Source organism: Mandrillus leucophaeus, unplaced genomic scaffold, assembly GCF_000951045.1.
Source record: "Mandrillus leucophaeus isolate KB7577 unplaced genomic scaffold, Mleu.le_1.0 Scaffold50, whole genome shotgun sequence".
NCBI lineage: Eukaryota > Metazoa > Chordata > Mammalia > Primates > Cercopithecidae > Mandrillus > Mandrillus leucophaeus.
Window position 1 is genome coordinate 4379599 of NW_012105365.1, and position 13811 is coordinate 4393409.

At 37.3% G+C, this 13811-nt stretch overlaps 1 protein-coding gene and 1 pseudogene across 1 annotated transcript in view; both read right to left on the reverse strand.

The window, feature by feature from the left end:
* The window catches only part of CROT (carnitine O-octanoyltransferase), a 58722-nt gene extending 58588 nt beyond the window's left edge, over window positions 1–134 (reverse strand). Inside the window, 1 exon segment of the mRNA XM_011996047.1 lies at window positions 2–134. The gene's annotated coding sequence lies outside the window, so the exon portion shown is untranslated.
* Window positions 135–5400: 5266 nt separating this feature from the next.
* Window positions 5401–5877, reverse strand: LOC105550974 (annotated as a pseudogene).
* Window positions 5878–13811: the final 7934 nt, after the last annotated feature.

The window sequence follows — 13811 nt, forward strand, 5'->3', positions numbered from 1 at the left end:
CCTCTCCGTCCTCACCGCCGGCGCCTCGCCGCCTCTGCCGCAGCCTCAGCCTACAGCAGCGCCGGCTCGCTCCCCCTTGGGCCTCAAAGGTGCGGGAATTGGACCGAAAGCCGCTAGGGTACCGCCCCTCACTCGCCGGGGAACAGGATTGGACAAAAAGTCGCGAGGGTCCCGACCCGCACTTACCGGGGAACGGGATTGGACGGACAGCTGCAAGGGTCCCGCCCCGTGCCTGAGGTCTCGGTCGGGCCGGGCCTGCGCGGAAGTGGGACCCGACCCTGCCTCTAGTGGGCGTATTGGGTCCCGGCTCTATTTTGGACTGCTGGCCTGGGAAAGGCTCCTCGAGTGCCAAATGAGCGGTCCTAACTCTGCGGGGCCGCAGCTTCCTGCATGATGCTGGGGAACTTGGCGGCTGACCCAGGATATAGAAGGCACTCTGGGCAGGCCGCGCTCCGCCCACGAAGGTACCCAACCCTCTGAGATAGATGCAGGAACCGATGGCTAGGACCCATTTTCTCCCAACTTCTCGCCCCAGCTCTGGCTTACCACACGCTCCTCCCCATTCCCAGTGAGCCGCTTTTTGCAGCACCAGGCAAACACTTACACAAGTTCTTTGTAAAGGAATCTTACTGTCCACCCCGTGTCTTGGCAAAAGAACAGTGATCACACGGATTCCTACTTGGGTTCTTTCCTTTCATCTTCGGAGGCAGAGTTTGCCCAACTCAGGTATGCCGCAGCACACTACATCCTCTCGGGTCTCCTTGCCCTTCAGCAGCTCTTCCTTGCTACCCAAGGTATTTGAATACCCCAGGGATGCTTACCCTACAAGCTTAGGGGCCTATCCGATGTCTTTTACTGTTGTGCCAAGAAATGCAATCTTTAACCAGAGTGGAGCTACCCAAGTTCTAGAAGATCATAATGTGATTAACTTAGTTTCACAGATTAATTCATTTCGCTTTTACCTTCTGAAATAAAATATACTGTTTCGTTTTTAATTTTAAATACACTTTCATTTTTTTGTGGAAGGAAAGACCAAATGTTTACACTGACTCTGAACTAGTTATCAAACATAAAGATTTAGATTTCAAATTAACATGTCATGACAGGCCCCATTTCTTTGTCTGTCATTTCTAACTCCTTTAGCAGTGAAGTTTGACCTGAACGGAACTGAGGCTATCTGTAACTGAATGTTCATTTGGTGTAAATATTCATAAGTTTTCTACAGAAATACTGTGTTTGATTACAGTACAGCTTTTGGAAGTGCTGCATAACATATGGGAGACGTACTATTCTAAGAAAAGTTCTGAATTTTGAAACCTATGTAGCCAAAAAGACTTTAAATAGAGGATTAGGAATTTGTAGTTGTAATTTCTGAAGGTGTGATAAATAACTTTTTCTTTTATATATAAGTGCGATGCTCTGGATAATGTTAAAGTTTGCTTACAAGATAAAGTTCTTAAATTGAGTAACTAAAAACTACTCAGAAACCTTCGTTGTACTTTTTTTCTCCTTTTTAGTGAGTTTTGGCATCTCTAAAAGTTTATGCATGTTTAATGCCTGTTGGTGCATAGAATTTAGAACCATTTCGCTGCACTCTTTTTCCTACTCTTGTTGTTTATTTCAATGGAAACAAGATGTTTCTGTAAAGATTCCTGAATTCTTGGATAAACAAAAAGTTGTGGGAGTGAAAAAATGAATGGAACACAGATTTGAGTATGTAGACAAAAATCTTGTAAAATATGTTATACTGATAAGCATATGTACCCCAAATCACCAAAAAGCAGGTATTTTAAAATAATTTATGTTTGGCTTCAAAATATGTGATATATATTTTAATGATAGATTCCAAATTATGTTGCATTCAGGTTAAACTTGAACAAGTTTGCATTTCTTAGAGTGGAGTGGGAGATATTGACTGGTAAGGAAGATGTTTTAGACACTTGAAGTATTTCTGATAGCAAGAAGTTGTTCCAAGATTAAAAATTGACTATGAGTTGACCGGACGCAGTGGCTCACGCCTGTAATTCCAGCACTTTGGGAGGCCGAGGTGGGCGGATCATGAGGTCAGGGGATCGAGACCATCCTGGCTAACATGGTGAAACCCCGTCTCTAAAAAAAATGCAAAAAATTAGCCGGGCGCGGTGGCGGGCGCCTGTAGTCCCAGCTACTCGGGAGGCTGAGGCAGGAGAATGGCGTGACCCCGGGAGGCGGAGCTTGCAGTGAGCCGAGATGGCGCCACTGCACCTCCAGTCTGGGCAGCAGAGCGAGACTCGGTCTCAAAAACAAAAACAAAAAAACCAAAACAAACAAACAAAAAAAATTGACTATGAGTCAAAATAATTTTCTGGAGGAAAATTTGTAAGTAGTACAAGTGGTGATAATTTTTTAAGTTGCCATTAAAAAATATTTTATTTTTGTTCTTCTGTAGTTCTTACTCAGCATACCACAAATTGCAAAAGCCTTTATAGATAAGTCTAGATAAATTTCACCATTAAAAAGTATTAAAATGCTAGACTAAGAAGTTCATATTTCAATCTACATAACTGGCTTCCTGATAAGATTTGTGACCCTAATAAGTAAGGAGATACGGTAAATAGCCCTAATCTATGGGAGATCTGTAACCTCATTTCATCCTGATGTATAAAATGAACATGTTGAAGAAATAATTTTGTGATGTTTCTTCTTTTTAATGGGGGGGGGCAGTAGAAATATGGTCATTTTGGTAAGTAGCCAACAGCAAATTAAAGTACACTGGTCGCAAAGAGGTCAATGTAGCATTAAAAATGAACTCCACTGCCAACAGCAAATGAACAGTGTTTGATACAAAAGATCTCTTTTTAGTACTAATCATTGATTTGGTTTGGGGTTGCTTTTGATGATATTTACTGTATATGAAAAGTTGCCACCAAAATCTGAGGGGAAGAGTTAAGATAACTATGATGTTTTTACATCTCAGAAAAAAATGCCTTCTTACTAAACAAAATATAGCATTTAAAACTTTTGTTAACATCTTTGTTGAAATATAATTTACATACCATAAAGCTCTGCCATTTAAAGTCCATAAATCAATGGTTTTACTATATTCACAGGGTTATACAGTCACCATAATCTAATTTTAGAACATTTGGTTTAAATATTTAAAAAGATTATTTTCTTCTTACTCAAATCTCTGTTCCATTCATTTTTTTTTCAGTCCCACAACTTTTTCTGTATCCAAAAATCCAGGTATCTTTACAGGAATATTTTGTTTCCATTGAAATAAATAACAAGACTAGGAAAAGAGTGAAGCAAAGTGGCTCTAAATTCTGTGCTACCAACAGGCGTTAAACATGATTCATCAACTGATGAATGGATAAACTACTTTTTGTTACTCCATTTTGTTTGTTCATGGACATTTAGGTTGTTTCTACCTTTTGTCTATTTAAATAATGCTACTATAAACATTTGTGTACAAGCTTTGTGTGAACAGGCTTTCAATTATCTTAGTATTTTAGGAGTGGAGTTGTTGGGTCATATGTTAACTCTATGTTTAACATTTTCAAAAACTGTCAAACTGATTTCCAAAGGAACTGTACTGTTTTTACATATCTGCCAGCAATATATGAGTTTCAATTTCTCTGTGCATTTAGTTACAATAACAATATAACAGCCCTCGTTACTGTATTTTAAAAAAATTATAGCCCTTCTAATGAGTGTAAAGTGGTGTCTTGTGGTTTTTATTTACATTTTTTTGTGAAGACTAAGAGTGTTGAGTATTTTTTCATGTGCTTATTGGCCATTTATATATCCTCTTTGGAGAAATGTCTATTAAGATCCTTTTCTCATTTTTTAATTAATGTACATATTTTAAAATTATATTAAAATTAGGCAATGGTCTGACCATAACAAGGCTGCTTATGGAATACTGTTACGTTAAACTTCACTTACAGGATGTTAAATCCTTAGAACTGAGATTTTCCCCAGAAAAAGATTAATGGAAACGTCAGTTGCTTTTCAGACTTAATGCTGCTTCAAAAGATGGTTTTACGCAAATAATTTAAAAAAACTTTAGCACACAATGAATCGTTTTTAGTTTGGTATGGGTCCACATTTCAGCATTTAGTAGTGGTCCTGAACAGAAAGTGAAAAACACAGCAATTTTCCGGGAGGTCAAGTCTGCCAATTTCAGGGATCTGCTGTGTACCCCTATTTCTTTCTTAATCCCTGCTGAGGATCTTGAGAAGCAGGAGCAGCACCAAAACCAAGGCATGCACTGTATCCAAGGTTCTTTTTGTTCCAGTTGTTGGATTCCAAACTAGACCCCAGTGGATTGCAAGGATGACCAAATGAGAGCCCTGTTTAAAACTTCTTCAATTTTTAAAAGCAAAAGCAATTACAAGAAAATAAAACAATGCAGAGGGATCATGTATGCTTACAAGTGTCTTCATGTGGTCTTTCTCCAGGTTTAACCACCAAGGACTCTGAGAGCTGGCAGGTCTGAGTAACCCTGGTAACCATTCTCTTCACCTTATCGAAACCTGAGCTAAAACCAATGCATCAGCTGATGATGACAGCTGGCAGGGCTGATGACCCAATATTCATTTCCCAGGCTGGTGGAGAGTGAGTAAATGAGATTCTAAAACTAAACAAGGGAGGTCAGAGACTCTTTCCAACCTTACCTGATGGCTTCTGGCCAAAGCAAGGAAGTGTCTTGGAAGGTATTGGTTGGTGATAGTGTGAAAAGACACTTGAGGAGGAAGGAAGAAAAAGCAGCACCCCGTGATAAAGGCGGGGGAGAGAAGATATGGGGAAATCCCTGAATTCCTCACCAAAGGCCAATCTCAGAGAGTAGTGGAGGGGTTACAATCTATGCTTTGGCCAAGGGAGGGAGCAGAGGAGGGGGGGTTAGGATGATGGCTTGAAGAGGCATAATTTAAGACTTAAAGAAACCAGGGGTGCAGGTAAAGCATCCCACACACTAAGCAGTAGTCCCACAGGCTGCGACCTGAAACCTTCACATCTACTCTTAACAAGCCCCCCAGGCTAGAGGGCTATTGCAAGGGGAGAAGGCAGAGACCCCAGACCATGTAATCAACAGCAAGGTGATTGTGTGATGAGTCTTTTCACAGTTGAGTTATTAATAGATGTGCCGCACCAGCTATAATGGGAATCAATTTAAATATACTTTTTTGATCCCAGACGTTCAACTACGTGGACAGTAGTTACATTTAGCACAACTTACATGTTTCAAATGGACAAAAAATTAATATCATTTACACTATCTTAAGATAAATTTACTTTGAATGGGAGCGTCCTTTCCAGAATGTTGAGATCTATAAGATGTATCCGGAAAATGTACTACTGTGGAAAATGAGGACTGCTTAAATCGAAAGGGGAAGGGCCTGTGGTTTTTCTTTTTGATTAACTGCTGTAACACTGTCCTTCAGGCAGCTGAGGGAGTTTCATATTTTATTTAGACATCATTAGGCACTGAAGCTCTTGCAGGACAACTTTGATACTATATGAATTCTGTCATTTTGCTAGCACTGATATGGCTCTTGGGTTTACCACTCCATTAGAACTGTTAACTCCATTCATATTAATTTTTGTTACAAATCTTACAAATGGGGGTGCTTCTGGGTATTTAGGTCCACATTCTATTTTAAGCCTGCATATTTGGTTTTCATAAATTGCTCTTGGAGGCTCAATTACCATCCCCGTTCATCTTTTAAGTGTCGTGTCTTCGTCACCTTCTAGACCCCAGCTAATTGTGCCATTTTCTATTCCTTTCTGACCTTCTTCAAGTTCTTCCAACAGTTGGAAATTGCAAAGGACTTTTACTCCTGAGCCCGTGGTGGCTGCTATCTTGCATTGCTGTCGCTCCTCTTTACAACCCATTTTTAATTGGATTATGAGTTGTAAAATTTCTTTATATAGTCTAGATACGAGTCCTTTGTCAGATATATGATTTGCAAATATTTTCCTCGCCTTATTTGGGTTGTCTTTTCACTTTCTTGATAGTGTCCTTTGAAGCACAAAAAGTCTTTCATTTTGATGATCCCAACAAATCAATCTTCTCTTTTATCACTTGTGATTTTGATGCTGTATCTAAGAAATCATTGCCTAATCTAAGTTTGCAAAGATTTACTTCTGTATTTTCTTCAGTTTTCTAGTATTTACTTGTACACTTATGCGTATAATCCAATTTAAGTTACTTTTTGTGTATTGTATGAAGTAAGAGTACAAATTCTTCTTTTGTGTGTGGAAATCCAGTTTGTTCCAGCACCATTTGATGAAAAGACTATGTTATTTGTCCATTGAACTGCTGTGGCATTTTTGTCACAAAAAAAAAAAAAAAAAAAACAATGGACCACAAATGGTAGAGTTTACTTCTGAAGTCTTAATTCAATTTTATCTATCTATACATATCTGTTCTTATTCAATGCCATACTGTCTTGATTACTACAGATTTTTAGATTTGAAATCTGGGAGTCTGAGCCCTCCAACTTTATTTTTTTCAAGATTGTTTTAGTTACTTAGGATCCATTGCATTTTTCCAAGGTCATAACATTTGGGAATATAGCTAGGTATACCAGAGTATAATATTTAATTTTCATTTAGTACAGAAATATTGACTTTTTATGTATGCTATGCTTCTAAGAAGCCAATCTAACCTAGTTAATGAACTGGAAGCCAATCTAACCTAGTTAATGAACTGGAAGTATCAATGTTCTTGTTTTTCCAGTATCACCCAGGCATATTTTCATCTACACAGTTATGAGAAATAAAGTATTAACAACTGTAAAGTTCAATATGAATATTTATTAATAACACTAGGCCTATAATCCATATATTGCATAATATTCATGTTAATGGTATCTAGGGATTTTTCCAAAATATAGCTATCCAAGAAAATAGGGGAAATTATGTTTATTTATCCTCAAAAAGAAACCAGTTTTATTCGGTTTAGTTTTAAATAACTACCCTATAGTTTACATAACAAATGCTGTGATCAGCCCTCTAATGAAACATCAGTGGGTGAGGGTTGTGGGGGAAGAGGGCTGATCAACAGGCCGGCCATATGTTCCTAAGTAAATTATATTATCAATAATCTGATTTTGAAAATCATCCTAGAACATGGCCACCCATGGAATTGTGGGTGACCTGCCCAATTATACTGCATCTTGCTTGCTGTCATTTGAACCTGACCTTTTTGAATTTGGAGAATATTCTTCAATTTTTAATTAAGTTTTAATAATTCATATGGAAATGTACCACTAGCAGTTTAAATTTATAGCCTTTCAATTAGCATTCAGTACTTAGAGAAAAATGTCAGATGTTGAGTATGGCTTGTAATTTACCTTTCTAGTACAGTATTTTGTCTTTTTAAGATTTGCATAGCATATTCCGATAAATGCCTATTAAAAATGAATATACATTTTTTGAAGTATATTGAAACTCTTGTATTATTTAAAATACTTCTGGTGACTTAGCCATCATTCTGTTTTTTTCTTCTGTCCTTAAGCTATTAGAAGGCAGATCATAAACCAAACAGAGAGAACTCCATTATGGGTTTATACAGAAGAGATCATGTTATTCTGTGTTATTTTATCATGGCATCTTTAGTAGTTTGCAACTCCTCTGAGCTCTGAGATTTGTTTGTTTGTTTGTTGCGTATCATACCTGTGAGTAAAATTAAATGTTAAAACTTAACATTACCAAATACTTTTTAAAAGTCCTAGAGTAAGTATTCTTATATCACTCATGAGATGAGGTAAAGTCTCTCCTAAACTCATGAAACTTTGAAAAATGGGAAGCACAAACAAAATTTGAATTTTCCTTTAGTATATGTCAAGATAATTTATATTTATGATGATCTGAAATGTTGCATGATGAACCCTCTGTAATGGCAAAGAGATATATAATTGTTCTACATAGTGTTAGAGTCACGTCATTTATTATAGTTTTATTCTTAACAATCCTTATATTACAAAGCAGAGGCACATGAAGCATGGTTTGTACAACCATCCCTAATATCAAGAAGCTGAAGGAGGACAAAGCCCACACTCCTAAATCAGTCTTTTCCCCCCTTCTAATATCATCCTTATTCTACCATGTCAAGTTCATCTAAAAACATATTATTAATATTTTAACATATGAGGGACTTGGGAGATATACTGTGTACAAATAAGATCTCAATTTTAGGGAAATTAGTTAAACACAAAAATTGTTTTCTTTATTTTCCTTCTAGTCACTGGTTACTTTTCTAACATAAACTCCTAAGGCTACTATAGTTTGAAGAGGTGGTTTTACTTTCTATTAGAGCCCAGATGGAACTACTCTCCCTACTGAAACTTCTCACAACCGCTGATATGCCCTATATTCCCACTTCCTGCCTAGCTTTTACTTTAGTTCTACACATTCAATATCTTTAAAATGTCTCATATCAACTAGCATATTTATGAATTCCTTCCTCGAAATTCATAGGACTTCTAAATCCATCTCTTTTCTTTCCTGTTTTTTATTTTGGTTGCCTCTGGCCATATCAATTCAAGTGACCCTAAAGCTCATAGGACACATAGTAGGTGTAGCCAGGCTCACGCTAGCAAAGCACAAAGCACTATGTTGAAAGCTCTTGGCAATAGAAAGCCATTGTAAGTTTGTAAGCTAGAAAATATTTTAGAAAGTATAGCAGAGGGAGGGAACAGCTGTAAAGAGATAGAAACACAGAAGAGTCTCAATCAGTATTTTAATTTTTTAGAAGAAATTTATTACTGAAGGGGTAAAAGCTTACTGCCTAGGAAGCACTCCTAGCACACTGCAGCATTCTTGCTATCGTTTCTGCATTGCAAAAGGCACGATAACAATACAGAAGTCTCTCTTTAAGAGGATTGGCATGTTTCTGGGAAGTGTTTTGGTTGCTCTACTTCAGTTACTCCAGTGTCCTTTGAGCTCTGTCTCGGTGGAGTTGGAAGACAGCTCATCTTCATTTCTTGATTACTTTATATTCAGAAGTCATACAAAGTAGATATAAAAATATCAATTTACACAACGATAATTTAAGGATTTTCGTAGGAACAGCTACTCCAATACACTTACTAGACAGTTCTCTTAAGTCGCAGTCTGTCCATTGTTTGGAATATATGAGTCCATGTAATTACTACTTTTCGGGAAAATGAAAGGCACTGAAAGATACCTTTTCCCATATTTAGGAGGGTGAGTTTTATGAATGACTTTAAATATTATGCACTTAATGATTATGTTTATTACTTCGTACAAAATATTTTTGAGGGCCAGGTGCAGTGGCTCACGCCTGTAATCCCAGCACTTCGGGAGCCCGAGGTGTGGATCACTTGAGCCCAGGAAGTCGAGACCAGCCTGGGCAACATGGCAAAACCTTGTCTCTGCAAAAACTTTTTTAAAAATTAGCCTTGTATAGTGGTGCACGCCAGTAGCCCCAGCTATTTGGAAGGCTGATGTAGGAGGATCTCTTGAGCCTAGGAGGTCAAGGTTGCAGCGAGCCGTGATCATGCCACTGCACTCCCACCTGGGTGACAGAGTGAAACTTGGTCTCAATAATAATGTTTGAGAAATCATTCAATTTAAGCAGGTACTAAAGAAGAAATTCAGGGCTCTTCCTTACTGAAAGTTTTTCCCTGAGAAATAGAAATTTGGCACCTTTATGCAAAACTTCAAATGACTTATTATTAGGTCAATAAAAATAAAATAATGTTGAAGCACTAAGATTGTTAAAGAAGCTTAAAGATATTATTATCATATTAGTGTTTACACAATAGTGTATCAACTTTTATTCAACATTATCACCTTGCTTTTTGAGCAAATATATTTTGTATAAAGTATTGAGAATGTCTGAGGTGTTTCCTGTACCTCTTCTGGGTTCTCAGTCTTATCTTGGTGTATAAAACCATTCAGGCTTTAGGGGTATCATTTTTTTCCAGATGTAATTTTCCAGATGAGCCTATAATATTCTGGAATAAACAACAAACCATTGTTTATAAAATTTAGAACAACCTTGATAAGCCCCAAGATTCCACAGCAGGACCATTGCAATTTAGATGACTGGTTGAGGCATGGTAACATAGAGTGCTGAAGGGGAAGTCTAGAAACTTAATTGTGTCGCTAAAAGACATGTGGTCTTGGGCTAATCATTTAAACCCTACTGGTTAGACCTCAGCATTCTCTTGGAAATAAAATTATTGCTCTCTGTTCTCCAGAATCCCTACTTATTTTATAGCTCTCAGAAACTCCCCGTGAGCTTTACAAGGTATCTCCGAGCAGAGTTCATTGTGGCATTGTCTCCTGCAGGGCAGAAATCCCATGGAAAAGTGGAGTAGTCATGACAAGTGTGTGATTTACAATCCACCACAGGAAACTTGTAGGATTCCTTAGAAAACAAAGTGGGTTCCACCGTCTCTTGAGTCTGCTATTCCCTTTTAAGAAACCTTTCTTCTTCTTCTCCCTTTTTTCCTCTTCTCGGCTTTTCACTAGCAATCCAGGCCGACTACACAACCTGTCTCCTCAAAGATCATTTTCACTGCCTGTCTTTTTCACAACCATTGTGACCTCTTCTCAGCTGCAGTTTCACCCTGAGGCCTTGTGCAACTGAAGTTGTCTAACTGGGACAGTTAACTGTGCCTGGGCAACTTGATACACTGACCACAGGCTGCCTAATATTGTTTCCTTTTTAGCATTTTAACTACTTTGGACTCTGCTTTGGATTGCACAAGGTTCACTTCTTTTTCTTTTTGTTTAATAGAAGCTGCTGTGTGACTAGTTAAAGAGGTAAAAGGCTATACAAATAAGTATTTATTGAACACTGTTCCTTGCCCAGCATTATGTTAAATACAGATACAAATCAAGGAGATAATTCTGAATTTCCCAGTTTTCTGTTTCCATGGATATGGCAGCTCATAGAAGGTGAGAGTCCTTAGGTATACTTCATTGTATTTTATGGTGAAACAAGGATACTGTGAAAAATAATCATAGACTGTCCAAGTATATAACTTCTATACACAATACATTTGACTTTCTGCTTGTATAAATATAAGTGCTGCACTTATGTATCTTTTTATTACTTATACAGTTCTCAATGCTATCCCTTGCATTAATATTTGCTTTTGAATAAAAATTCAACATATGGCACATATCATTTTAGTAGACATACATTGCGTGTCTCTAAGACAATGTCAAGCCAAAGTGGATGCAGCTTGAATTTTAATGTGTTAAAAAAACACACTGGATAAGAGCTTTTACCTCTGAGTTATAAGAATATAGGATATTTTTATTTCTTTGCAACTGTCTGCATTTTCCAATGGCCTAACATGAATAATAATTTTATATAAATATATATGTATGTATGTATGTATGTATACATATAATTGTATATTTGTGAATATGCATATCCATATTTCTAACGGACCTCAGGATATCATAAATTTCTGCATCCTGCCTTCAAAAGTGTTATGTGCCATTGTCTCTATAAGAGGTCAATCATCAGAATCCCAGTAATATTAAGTGACTTCTCTAGAATTATTTACCCAGGAAGTGATGAAAGAGAGATCAGAACCAAGATTTATCTAACTACTAGTCTTGTACTTTTCCTGTTTAAATGCAAATGACAGGTGGAATTTTGGGACTCCCCTTTCCTCCAGCAGTATAGATGTGTGCTGCCTGCTCTATGTTAAAACTGGCATTCCAGAACTTAAAGTGTGCAGTCCAGGTTTGTGTGTTTGTGTGTCTACTGTCCTTAGTCATTTTAAACATTTTTATCTTTTTTTTGTATATTGAAGAATGTCTTACAGAGTAAAATGCTTATATTAGACCTTATAAGCATTTTGGTACCTTAAAGAAAATATAACAAAAAACATTCGCAGTGGTTGCTTCTGGGTTATCGAGTAATATTTGTCTTCTCATTTACACTTTCCTATGATTTTTCTTATTTTCTATAATGAGTACTTCATAGTTTACCAAGCCATCAAAATTGATTTATTTATAGAAAGGAGATTGATATTTCTGAGTTCATGCTTTTTACTTTTTCTTCAAGTAAGGAAGAAGTTTTATTCAACAAAGCCAAATATATATATTTATGGTAAATAACATTATAAAGTGTTGCTTTTTATAAAAAATTCTATCACAGACTCCTTTAATAATCTGTTGGAAGTTATGAAACCTTTCCTTGGAAAAATACAAATATATGTAAAGCCACAAAATGTTATAAAGAATTTCTCGAGGTTCACAGACCCCTGAAGCTCATTAATTTAGACCTCCAGTATTGATGAAAGGATGGGCTACAATTTTTATCAGAATACTTGGGATGTTTGTATTAAATGCAGATTTCCAGCCTTGCCCTTGACTTCCTGAATTGGATGGGAAGAGTGGGGCCCAGGAATCTGCCCCTTCAATAAGATAGTCCTTCCCTACCCTCTAAGCAAATAGAATGCAAAGCAAGTCAGAAAATCTCAGGACCTACATGTCTAGAGGGCTCGTATTAAGAATCCTAAATAAGAATAACACAAACTAAAATGATAGAGAATGTCCAGTGCCAGTCCTTGAAATTAGGAGTCTGAGCAGGAGTTTGTTAGGTAGAGAATGGGAAAAGGGTGTGTCTAGCTGAGGAAAGGGCAGAGTTGAACAGGTAGAAGCATGGGCACAGTGGAAAGTATGGACTAATAACAAGTTTGCCTGGGAACCAAAAGTAATTAAATAAAGGCAGCTGGAAAGGCTTATACTTAATCACGATCCTACAGGAGTGGCATATAGCAGTCATGAGGCCAAAAATAGTGATGCCAGACTCGGGCTTGTATTGTCTTGGGAAAATAATATTTAAAGCAATCTCAATAACATGTAGCTGTTAAGTTTCTCATTGTGAGAGTGGAATGGGATCCCATGGACAAGTATAGAAGTAGTATTTACCTGGAGAAAAGATAGAGGCACTCATGAGATCTTCGGACTATTCCAGAATTATAAAATGTTAAAAATAGAAGAGTCTTTATTTATTATCTCTTTCAACTTTCTCAATTAAAAAAGTAAAATTCTTTGGAGTTTATCAAATCTTGTTTATTACTATTTGAGTTATTAATTCCATAAAGTAAGATAACAAGTTAATACAGCCACCAAAAAGAACAAGATCATCTCCAAGATCATTTCCTTTGCAGGGATGTGGATAGAGCTGGAGGCCATTATCCTTAGTAAACTAACACAGGAACAGAAAACCAAATACCACATGTTCTTGCTTGTAAGTGGGAGCTAAATGATGAGAACATATGGACACATAGAGGGGAACAACACATACTGGGGCCTTTCAGAGAATGGTGGAGGGTAGCAGAGGAGTAATAACTGATGATATTAGGCTTAATACCTGTGTGATTAAATAATCTCTACAACAAACCCACATGACAGAAGTTTACCCGTGTAACATACCTGAGCATGTACCCCTGAACTTAAAAGCATAAAAAAGTTATTATAATGCATATTTCCTTATGTTATGGTTGAAATGGCAAGTAATGATGTGATTTGCCTCCAGGGCACACACTGGCAGAGCTGAGTTAGGAAACAGTTTTATTACTTAATTGCTTCTTTTCAAAAACATTTTAGAGACAGGGCCTTGCTCTGTCACCAGGCTAGAATGCAGTGGCACAAACATAGCTCACTGCAGCCTTGAACTTCTGGCTCAAGTGATCCTCTCACCTCAGCCTCTTGAGTAGCTGGGACTACAGGCATGTGCCACCATACCTAGTTAATTTAAAAAAAAAAAAAAAAAATTGTAGAGCTGTGGTCTATGTCATCCACACTGTTCTTGAATCCCTAGCCTT